General features: G+C 36.0%; 1 pseudogene; it reads left to right on the top strand.

Moving 5' to 3' along the window:
- Nucleotides 1–5,721: 5,721 nt before the first annotated feature.
- Nucleotides 5,722–5,822, top strand: LOC125999598 (uncharacterized; annotated as a pseudogene).
- Nucleotides 5,823–11,753: the final 5,931 nt, after the last annotated feature.

Raw genomic sequence — 11,753 nt, 5'->3', positions numbered from 1 at the left:
CCAACTTCTTGTTTCCCTAACCTCTTCTTTTAGTATGTAAAAGTCCACCTGGATGGTCATAACTGGGATGGACGGGTGGGGGGTAGGGTTGAATAAAAGATAAATGAGTCTGGCTGGGTGAAGGAAGGAGCAGCTAAAGGCAGAGAGCCAGAAGAGAAGCAGCAAGAAGCTGCTCATAAAAGAAAGCAGATAGCAGTAAGACTCATGGCAGAGAAAAATCAGTGAGGGAATAAAGTGAGCTGACTTCAATAAAACTTTAACTGACTGCTTATGAATTATTTCTCTGCCTATACTTTTCTTCATCAGACCCATCCACTGAGGGGTTAGAAACCCAATACTTGGACTTTAGACTATATATTTTATATTTTAATCAACACAATGAAGTAGAATAACTGTTCCACATAAAAATTCAATTTCTTTTGAGAAGTTTCTAAACTTCCTTCTATAAAGTCTTAGGTATACAACATCTCATCACCACTAACTGTGAATGAGGGCTTCTTTTTCACCACAGCCTCACTAACAATGATTGTTTCCATGATTATCAATATATACCATTTTCATTGGAGTAATGTAATAACTCTTTGCCATTTTGATGTGTTTTTGATAATACATGATAATGAGTACCTTTTCATAAGTATGTCTACACATTATCTATATATCCTATTTGTGAAAGTGTCTTTTAATAATTTTAGCTTATTTAAAAGTTTTAACTTTTTCTGTACTTTGTTAGTGCTTTACCTTGGGTATTATCACTTTCATTGGTATATGCTTTGTAAATATTTTCCCACCAAATAGGCTCTCTTTTTATTATAAGCTGAGGTCTTTTCCCATGTAATTTTTTTTTAATTTTTGGGGAAGTGAAGGGTGGGCCATACCTAGCTGTGCCACACTCCTGTTGTGCTCAGAGATCACAATTGGTAGGTTTTGGAAAACCATATGTGGTGCTGAAGATTCAACGTTATTTAGACACTTGCAAGACAAGTTCCTCATTCGCTATCCAATATCTCTAGCTCTGTATATCTTTTTTTTTTTTGGGGGGGGGGTGTCACACCCGGCAGTGCTCAGGGGTTATTCTTGGCTCTATGCTCAGAAATCACTCCTGGCAGGCTCAATGATCATATGGGATGCTAGGGTTTAAACCACCGTACTTCTGCATGCAAGGCAAACGCCTTAGCTCCATGCTATCTCTCCGGCCCCTTTAAATCTTTTTTAAGTTTTATGTAGTCCCATTTCTATTTTTTATCTCTGTTAATAGAGTCAACTCTGTGAAGATACTTCTAAGGGTCATAGCCTTGAGCTTTCTGTTTGTTTTCTGCAATGTACTTTATGCATTCTTGTCTAAGCTTGAAGTCTTGTTAATATTTTTATTTTAGTCAATATGATTTAGAATGTTGTCAATGATAGGGTACCATGAATACAATATTCCTATACCATACCCCATCAAAGTGCCAATTTTCCTACACCATGGTCTCTGGGACCCCTTGTTCCCACCAACACAGCACAATTAGAAGCTCAGTTTTGTAAAATGGTTCATAGATTTTGTTGCATTTCTAATTTTGATATTTTCCTGATAGTCTACATATTTAATAGGACATTCTCTATTTTTCTCATTCTGGCTGATGTTACTCAACATAGTATCCTCCAGTTCAGTCTTCAATCCACTTTGAATTAACTTTTGTGAATGGTGTAAGATACAAGTCCAGTCTCATTTTTGCATATATTTGTGTGTGACCACCCATTTATTTCAGCACCATTTGTTAATGAAACTTCCCTATTTCACGTCATGCATCCAGCTCCTTCATCATAGATCAACTCATCATAAATTCAAGGTTTTATAGCTGAAATTTTTAATTTGATTCCATTTATCTTTACTCCAGTCCCTCAGAGTTTTTGTTAACATAGCTTTATAGTACAATTTAGTTTGAAGTTAATAATTGAAATATGTCATATCTTATTTGTTTTCAACTTAGCTTTGGCCATTTGGGTAGTTTTTATAGTTTTATTTTAATCTTAGTATCATTTGTTCTAAGTCCTTAAGGAATGTCATCAGATTGTTGATGGAAATTAAACTGAGTTTCAGAGTCATCAGTTTCATAATTTTCAGGCCTAAGGTTGCGTCTCTTCTTTTCAATTACTCTCTTTGTAACTGATCTGAAGCCTCTTCACGTGATACATAGATATTTTGGACGTATCATGAACAAAACTTAACTATTCATGTTACCTCACAAACTTATTCCTGTTTACCTTTGCCAATAATTAGCAATTAAGTGCTTCTAATTCTTTAGGCCCTGTGTGTTTTGTTAATAAATTTTATGAAATATAAATACAAAGTATGCACAGTCTCATCAATTTATTTCACATTTATTATGAAATCAAAGTTATTAACATGTCTCACCTGAATCACTCCCACTTTTATCCTTGCCTTGCTCTAATGTAGTCAATGTAGTTCACAAATTTTTTTGGCCTACCATCTCCTTTTCAGAAAATAACAAAATGAACAACCACCACTCAGTTCTCCTCTGGAAATCTAAATATAATAACAGGAAATTCCCCCATTGTATCCAATACTACCTTTTTTATTCAAGTACCCACTAGGGGGCGGCATGTTTCATTTTGGGAAACTACTGTAATAAACAATGTCCTGGAAAAATTGATTTTCTTTTTTTTTAATAAATATCTTTATTTGAGCACAATATTACAAACATGTTTGTAGTTTGGTTTCTGTTCTATAAAAAGAACACTTCCCTTTACCAGTGAAATAATCCCACCACCAATGCCCCCAATTTCTCTCCTCCCTCATCCCCTGCTTATATTCGAGACAGACATTCTATTTTTCTCACTCACTATCATTGCCATGAGAGTTGTCAGTGTAGTTGTTTCTCTAACTGAACTCACCACTTTTGTAGTAATCTTCATACCATGGACCGATTCTTCCAGACTCTGGGTATTATTACAATAATTTATTTTATTTTTTCCTTAAATACCATAGATGAGTGAAAGTATTTTGTGTCTTTCTCTCCTCTTCAGACTTATTTCACTCAGCATAATAGTTGCCATGTCCATCCATGCATAGGAAAATTTCATGACTTCATTTTTTTTGATGGCTACACAGCAAATTGATTTTTTAACTTATTCAAAATTCTATAACACCTTCCAACAGAACATAACATAATATTATTATAGTGTCCATCAATTGTCATTATTTTTGTTTCAGTTTAGTCTCTGACTTCATCTTCTACTCTTTCCATCTTTATCATTCCCTTCTAGACATCACTTCTATGTGATACCTTAAGGTCTCTAAAAACTAGCTCTCTAATGACCCCAGCATTTGCTGGTACTTCTGCCTTTATCACTTTTATTCTGGATGTACAGGCAAAATTGTCTTGTTTTTATTCAAATACTTCTTTTTAAATAAAGCATTTCTATTTCTAGCTAGAACAATAATAAAACGGGCAGAGCACTTGGCTTGAGCCAAACCAAGTTCAATCCAGCACTCCATATGGTCCCCCATACCCACCAAGAGTAATTCCTGAGCTTAGAACTAAGAGTAAACTCTGAGCACTCAGTGGACCAAAAGTCAGACATATATTACATATATAATATATTTATAATATGTAATATACACTGAATATCTATTTGGAAGCTCAGGCATGTAAATTTACATGATTTTGTTATTTTTATATCAATATATCTTGACAGTACTTTATTAAATAAAAACGGGGTTGTCGATTTGTGTGGAAAAACAGTAACTTTCTCAACAGCATAACAGGCACAAATTTATACTATTATTTAACCATTATATTTTATGCCACTATTTAACCAAATTTTAAATTATGTTTAGGATTCAGCATAAGGATTCATCATAGGGAAAATCACTGTACCTTATTTTTTAAACCTCAAGTAAACTAAATTCAAACTATAAATTGAAACAAATCCCTAATCTTAAGTAGCACAACTGAAGCACTTTAATAATGAAATTCACAACAAAGGAATGGGGTAAAAATAGCAATGTTGCATACTGTTCACAACCTTTCAAAATAAAACTTTAACCCCTGCTTTAAACTGTAAATAACTATGTGAAATATTATACCCATTTGCTTTTTAAAAATTAAAAAGATCTTGAATTAAGATAAATATACCACTGAATATGAAAGGGTAATTATATGTATTCATAAACACATTCATATATATCTTATAAAATGTTTAAAATTGTCTAAATAATTTAATAACATTCTACATATGAAATCAATATTGGGCTAAGAATCACAATACCTAAATTATATATAATTTTATTTTTAAAAGTTTATTTTAGCAATAGAATTATTATTTTATATGTGAAGTTCTGAATACTTGGAGAGTACCTAAATCTCCACATTATCCAAAAATGCCTTCACAAACATCCTCCTTTAAAACCCTTAGATCACAGTTCATTCAACTTATTTTAGAGCTGTTAACTTTAGAAATTTTCTAATCCCATACTGTTTCCAATTTCCTCATACTCTGCAAATGAGTGACTCGCCTGATGGTCGCAGTCTTTTTTAAAATAATATATTTTAAGCACCATAATAACAAATTTATAGATGGTTTTCAGTTATAAAAATAATATCTCCCTTCACCAGTGCAACCTTCCCATCACCAATGCCCCAAACTCCCTTATCCTTCAAACCATGCCTGTGTTAGAGCCAGGCAATCTATTTCTCTCACTTGCTACCATTGTCATAATGGTTAATGTATAATTTATCTAACTCCACTCATCACTCTTTGTGGTAAATTTTATATCATAGGTCCGTCCTTCCAACCCTCATCTATATTGTCTCTGGGTGTTATTACAGTAATATCTTATATTTTTCTTAAATCTACAAATGAATGAGACTATTCTGTGTTTAGACTATTCTGTGTTTATCTCCCTCTGTATTTCACTCAGAATAATAGTTCCATGTTCATACAACTGTAGGAAACTTTCATTACTTCATTTTTTCTAACAGCTGTATAGTATTCCATTGTGTATATGTACCACAGTTCCTTCAGCCACTTATCTGTTGTAGGGTCACTGTCCAATCATAAGGAGTCGGGTGCTTCGCTTCAGCAGCACATATATTAAAATTGGAAAGATAACTTGGTATTCCAACAGGCCATAGGACAAAGTCTAGGATAGTCTTTTGCTATGGTTCTAGAGGATCTGCTCTCTAACTTTTGTTGTAATCAGTCTTCTGTAATTAATGATTTTGGTTTCTGCACATGTCCTAGGTCAAAGTCTATGATAGAGCCTTTCCTATGACTCTAGAATTTCTGCTCAGTCAAGTTTTAAAGGTCAGAACTCTGGAATTAGAGATCTTAGTTTTTGTACAAATCCTAGGCCAATGCCTAGGCTAGGATATTTCTTATTGGTCCCAGGAAAAATTTTGTGCTTTCACGGTTGTCAAAGTTCATCTTCTGTAATTAGTGGATCTTGGTTTTTGCACAGATCAAATGATGGATGTCTAATAATTTCATCTTACTATGAGATGATGAGTTAGGGCAGCCTGCACTTGTGTCAAGTTTTTGCTGTTTTCTCATTGTTAGATTTTTGTATTCACCTGTTGCCAGTTGGTGCCAGAGCAGTATTAGGGATTCCCCAGGGGGAATATGGTTCTTGGTGTTGTGGCAGAGAGCTGTGAATGATCTTCGTTTGGGATCTGGGATTCGGGGCTGGATGGTCACTGTCCAATCATAAGGAGTCAGGTGCTTCGCTTCAGCAGCACATATATTAAAATTAAAAAGATACAGAAAAGATTAGCATGGCCCCTGCGACAACCATATGGAGTCAGGTCATGACACATGTTCAGAGAGGAAGGTGTCCCTATTTTATATATAAAATGTAAGGGCAGTTATTTCTATAAGATAAAAGTTTGTTTGTATACATAAGTTTACCCTTTTTTTAGTATACTTATGAAAAAGTTAACTGTGCCATATTCTATTGTTGGTGCATTTGGGAGTAAGAATGATAGGCACATGACTGAAACCCCAACACAATCATGTATGTAATAAAGTTGTTTAAATAAAAAATTTTAAAAAATTAAAGGCCATGTATCACATAAAAAAGAATGATAGGCAATACAGTCTATGTGCCCTTTTTTGACCTAAACTTTTATCTCAAGCAAAACTTTTCTTCTAGAATTTTATACAAAGCAGAATTAAATGAAATGAAGTTAACAAATATAAATATAAAAATGAAAGAAAATATTTAAAAAATTAAATTTAATAATTAAAAGATGGAGGAGGCTGTAACTCCACCCTGGATTTAGGTGTACCTATCTGAGACCCGCCCATTTCTGGGAGGGGTCTTGGGAATTGAATATTAGGTGTGACCTTACCTGCAAGACCCGTCCCATTCCTGGGAGGGGTCTTGGAATAGGTAGATAAACCCTTGAGCCAGGGGATTAGGGGTCAGCCCTGATGGGATTGCTGGCTTTTGGGTCGTTGACTCTTTTGGTCTTTGACCAGGATGGAGGACAAAGAGAGATGGCTGAAATGAGTTAAGATGCAGGGCTAAGAACAGCAATGCTTGAAAGGTTATAATGTAGGCCACACACATGTGGTGAATAGGGCATGAATAAAGATGATGCTTCCTGATGCCTGCCTGTGAGTGAGTTCTATACCCGCCGTTCACCTGGGCCTGGGACCCGCCGGCTGGATGGGGGTTGCAGAGCCACGTGGCCTGAGATGGCATCCACTTCCATCCAGCTCCATTATTAATTATTTAATTCAACAGGAGGCTACTGATTTCTTTAAAAGTAAACATACTAAGAGGCATAATTATGAAGGTATCAGACATACAAGGAAAATATAGATATCCCCATTAAGTCTTTTGAGATATTCTTGCTAGGCGTGAGATCCAGGGCATATTTTCATCCCACAACATCCCACAAAATCACAGCATGATTTTGAGAAGTGGTTTGAGTAATTAGGAAATTAGATAGTGTCCTTGGACTCTGGGTCCTTCTGGAGTTGAATCCAGTAGCAAACAACAGTCCACATTTAGGAGGGGTGAGAAGTAGTGCCACAGAACACAGAAATTGAGTAAACAGGAGTAGTGGTTGTAACTTCTTGCCATGGCACAAGATTTGGGACCAAGCAGGGTTTTTCTATTGCTTTGAGAGATGAGTAATGGCTTATTTGGGAAGGAGATCATACTTGGTACCTAGTGAGTTAAGAACTGAGGGTAAAGAAAGTTAAATATTGGGAGATAATGAAAAAGGATTGGGGGTGATGAGAGGATAGAAGGAGTTCTGAAGGGTAGAAGGATACTATATAAGAGGGTCTATATTTACTATAGGCATGGATTGTTTACAATTTAGTTTTGGGAAACAAAGAGGAGTCCATTGTATAAAAATTCATGCCCACATACAGATAGACATTAGATATCCCTTCATAAGTTGATATTAGAGTTCTGACCCTCATAGGAAGGTTCTGAGAACTTAAAAAATTATTGAGCTCTCATGTCTCCTGAAGCTCTACTGAGAGGGACAGGAAGGTCCCAGCAAGAACTATATTCTGGAGAAGCTCAGATCAAAAGGCATAGGAAGAATGAGTGAAAACCGGCAACCAGAGGCACCAGGCAGATAGGTGGTTCCTTTGTCTGTGAATGGGGAAGGGGTTTGCCCCAGATGTGAGATTGGTGACTGGGAGAGACTAAGGAGATCTGTCAGCTTTGCATGTTTCCCTTCTCTTCTGTCTCCTGAAGATCTCCTGACAGGGCTAGGAAGGGCCCAGCAAAAACTGACTCCTAGAGTCTCCAGAAGAGCATGGCCACTCTGATTTGATTCATGACTGAGCGCTCTTTCTAACTAATGAATCCCGTCATAACATGCAGAATAAAATCACATTACAAGCGTGGCAATGGAAAAACATCGCAGGCAAACACCATGCATAGAAAATGAGGATTATAGCTGGGATGACCCAAAAAAATACAACCATCTAATTAATCTCTAAGATAAGGAGTTTAGAAGAGATATATGGAGGATCCTCATAAAAATCAAATAAGCATATCACTGACTGAACAGAACAAAAAGGCAGAAATCAAAAAAAAAAACTCCAAAGTGAAATAACATCTGAAAACATGGTAGCTCAACTGAAAAACTCAATAAAAAGCCTCTGCAGCAGGGTAAAAGCAACCAGGGACAGAATCAGTGAACTGGAAGATCAAATGAAGAACAACTCCTTACAGTAGAAGAGACTGGAAAAGAACCTTAAGGCAAACGATCATACAATTGAAAAAGTACTCAAAAATGTGAACAGATGAAAATAGAAGTCTTTGATAAACTCAACAGAAACAACATAAGAATCATTGGAGTCCCAGAGGCCCAGGAAGGGTGTCCACAGAAAAAATCAACAGTGAAAGACATCATCACAGAAAAACTCCCAGAGCTAAAGACTGCATGCAATCAAATCCTGCATACTCGATGAGTACCAGCTAAAACAGACTCGAAAAGAACCACCCAAGACACATCTTAGTCACAATGACGAATCCAACAGATAAAGAATTCTGAAAGCAACTAGATCAAAAAGGGAAATTTCATTCAAAGGAGCATCCATAAGATTTACAGCAGACATGTCACAAGAAACTCTCAAGGCCAGAAGACAGTGGTAGGTTATTATGAAAAGACTGAATGAAATGGAGGCTTCACCTAGAATACTGCACACAGCCTTACTCACGTTCAGATTTGAAGAAAGGATACGAAGCTTCATGGATAAGCAACAGCTCAGAAACTTTACACATGCAAAACCAGCCTTAAAGGACAAACTGAAAGGTCTACTTTAAGACAAGACACACCAACAGACACACCAAACTTATACACGAAGATGACACTAAGTACCATGACAAGTTAATAGACACAGAGTGGATAGATGGATCAAAAAGATGAATTGAACATTCTGCTGCCTACAAGAAACACCTGAATAGTCATAATAAACATAGACTCAAAATCAAAGACTAGAGTAAAATCAACCAAGCAAACAACACCCTTAAGAAAGCTGGGGTGGCCATATTACTATTAGAAAACACAAACTTTAGACTCAGGAAAGTTGTAAGGGAAAAGTTGGACACTTCATACTAATCAAAGGATATGTGCAACAGGAAGAAATCACACTACTAAACATATATGCACCCAACAAGAGACTAGCAAATTATCTAATACAGTTATTGACAAATTTGAAAGAGGATCAACAATAACACAATAATTGTGGGAGACCTCAACACAGCCCTGTAAACAATTGATAGGTTAACCAGACTGAAACCCAACAAAAAATATACTAGCCCTGAAAGAGAAATGAAAGAAAGAGGCCTAGTAATTATATATAAGGCACATCATCCCCAGAAACTTGGATATACATTCTTCTCCAATGTACATGGATCATTCTCCAGGACAGACCACATGCTGGCATATAAAACATACCTCCACAAAATCAAAAAATAGAGATTTTGCAGGCTACATTCACTGACCACTGGCTCTGAAATTAGATGTGAACTACAAAGGGTCACAGAAGAAAAACTAGAACACCTGGAAGTTAAACAGTCTGCTACTGAACAACCAGTGGGTCTGAGATGAAATCAAGGAGAAAATCAAAACATTCTTGGAAACAAATGACAATAAAGACAAAAAGTATCAGAATCTATGGGAAATAGGAACTTAAGGTGTGCCTTTAGGTTGTTGATTTTGTTGATTTTCTTCTTTCCTTATGTAGGCCTATATTGCTAGGAATTTCACCCTAATAACTGCTTTTGCTTTTTTCCATCGATTTTGGTAATCTGATATGTCACTATTATTTGTCTCAAGGAATCTCTTATTTCTTCTTTGATTTCATCTTTAATTAGCTGTTGTTGAGTAGCATGTTGTCTTGTATCCAGGTGTTAGATTTACCACACACCTTTTTTTACAATCTTGATCTCTGTGGCATTGTGGTCAAATAGGGTGCTTGTTATTATTTTTATATTTTGAACTTATGTGAGTTAGACTTGTGTCATAAAATGTGGTCTATCTATAGAAGGTTCTATGTTCACTTGAGAATAATGTATATTCAACTTCTTGAGAATAAAAAGCCTGTAATTATCCATAAGTCCCAGCTCTCCTACTTTCTCATTTAGAGCTCTTATGTCTTTGTTAGTGTTATCACTAGTGAATCTGTTCAGTGGCAATAATGGTGTATTGAAATATTGCACTACTATCACTTTTCCTTCCATGTGTTTCTCTAGGATTGTGAGCAAAAGCCTTACATGCTTTTCTGACTCTAATTTGGTGCATAAACGTTGAACAAATGTAGTAAGTCTTATTCTATTTTTCTCCTGATCAATAAGTAATGTCTATCCTTGTCTCTAAGTACTTTCTTCAGGTTAAGTGCCATTTGGTCTGATATAAGCATGACTGTCCCAACATTTTCCAGTAGCTTGTATAGTTGTTTTCTATCTTTTTACTTTGAACCAGTGTCTATCTTGAATATTTTTTTTGTTTTTTCGGGCCACACCCGTTTGATGCTCAGGGGTTACTCCTGGATAAGTATTCAGAAATCTCCCCTGGCTTGGGGGGAACATATGGGACGCCGGGGGATCAAACCATGGTAATTCCTTGGCTAGTGCTTACAAGGCAGACACCTTACCTCTAGCGCCACCTCGCCGGCCCTATACCTTGAATTTTTTGTTGTTGTTTTGTTTGTTTTGGGGCCACACCAGGTGATGCTCAGGGTATATGCTGGCTATGAGTTCAAAAATTGTTCCTGGCTTGGGGGACAATTTGGGATGCCTGGAATTGAAACTAGGTACGTCCTGGGTCAGTCTCATGCAAGGCAAATGCCCTACTGCTGTGCTACTGCTCCTGTCCCTATCTTGAAATTTTAATTGTATTTTCTGTGGCAGCAGATGACTGGGTTTTCTTTTTCTGTTTCTTTTAATCTGTGCCCTTTGATAGAAAAGTTTATTCCATTGGCATTTAACGAAAATATTGATAAAATGAGTTGTTATTTCATTATACTGTTTAGGGTTATTTTTGTTACAATTGGTTACTTGGTTTATATAAGTTCAACATTGCATAGTTCATTTAGAGACAGTTTGGTTAGCTTGAATGTTGTGAGTTCTTTGTCTGAATGTATTTATCCCTCCCTCCCATATAAATGAGAAGTTTTCTGGGTAGTAGACTCTAGGTTGAAAGTTACTTTCATTTAGTAGTTTGAATATGTTATTCTACTCGTCTTTTGCCTGAATGTTTTCAAATGGGAGATATGGTTTGATTCTTATGTTCGTTCCTTTATACTTAAGATTTTCCTTCTTCTTTCCTGAGTTAAATATACAATTTCTCTATTTTGTTTTTTATTTATTTATTTATTGGTTTTTTGGGGGGCTATGCACTCATAAATTGCTCCTGGCTTGGGAGGACCATACGGGACATCAGGGGATTGAACCATGGTCTGTCCTAGGCAAGCACTTACAAGGCAGATGCCTTACCTCTAGCACCATCACGATGGCCACTTTTGGGTTTTTTTAATTGGCATTTGGATTACTATATGTCTAGCTATTATTATGATAAGATCTATTTTGGTTGACACTTTTTGTACCTTGAGTTTGTACAGCAGCCTCTTTCAGAGAGTGAGAAAGTTCTTTGTTATTATCTCCCTCACTATTTCCCTTTCCCTTTTTTCTTTTTATATTTATATAATTTGGAGTTTATTTCTCTTGTTTTTGTTCAATAAGTACCTTATTTTTAGTGTTTGTCTCACCTTTCTTT

The sequence above is a fragment of the Suncus etruscus genome, chromosome X (genome assembly GCF_024139225.1).
Source record: "Suncus etruscus isolate mSunEtr1 chromosome X, mSunEtr1.pri.cur, whole genome shotgun sequence".
Classification (NCBI taxonomy): Eukaryota; Metazoa; Chordata; class Mammalia; order Eulipotyphla; family Soricidae; genus Suncus; species Suncus etruscus.
The sequence above is the reverse complement of the archived record's forward strand: the minus strand, read 5'-3'. Positions and strand labels throughout refer to the sequence as shown.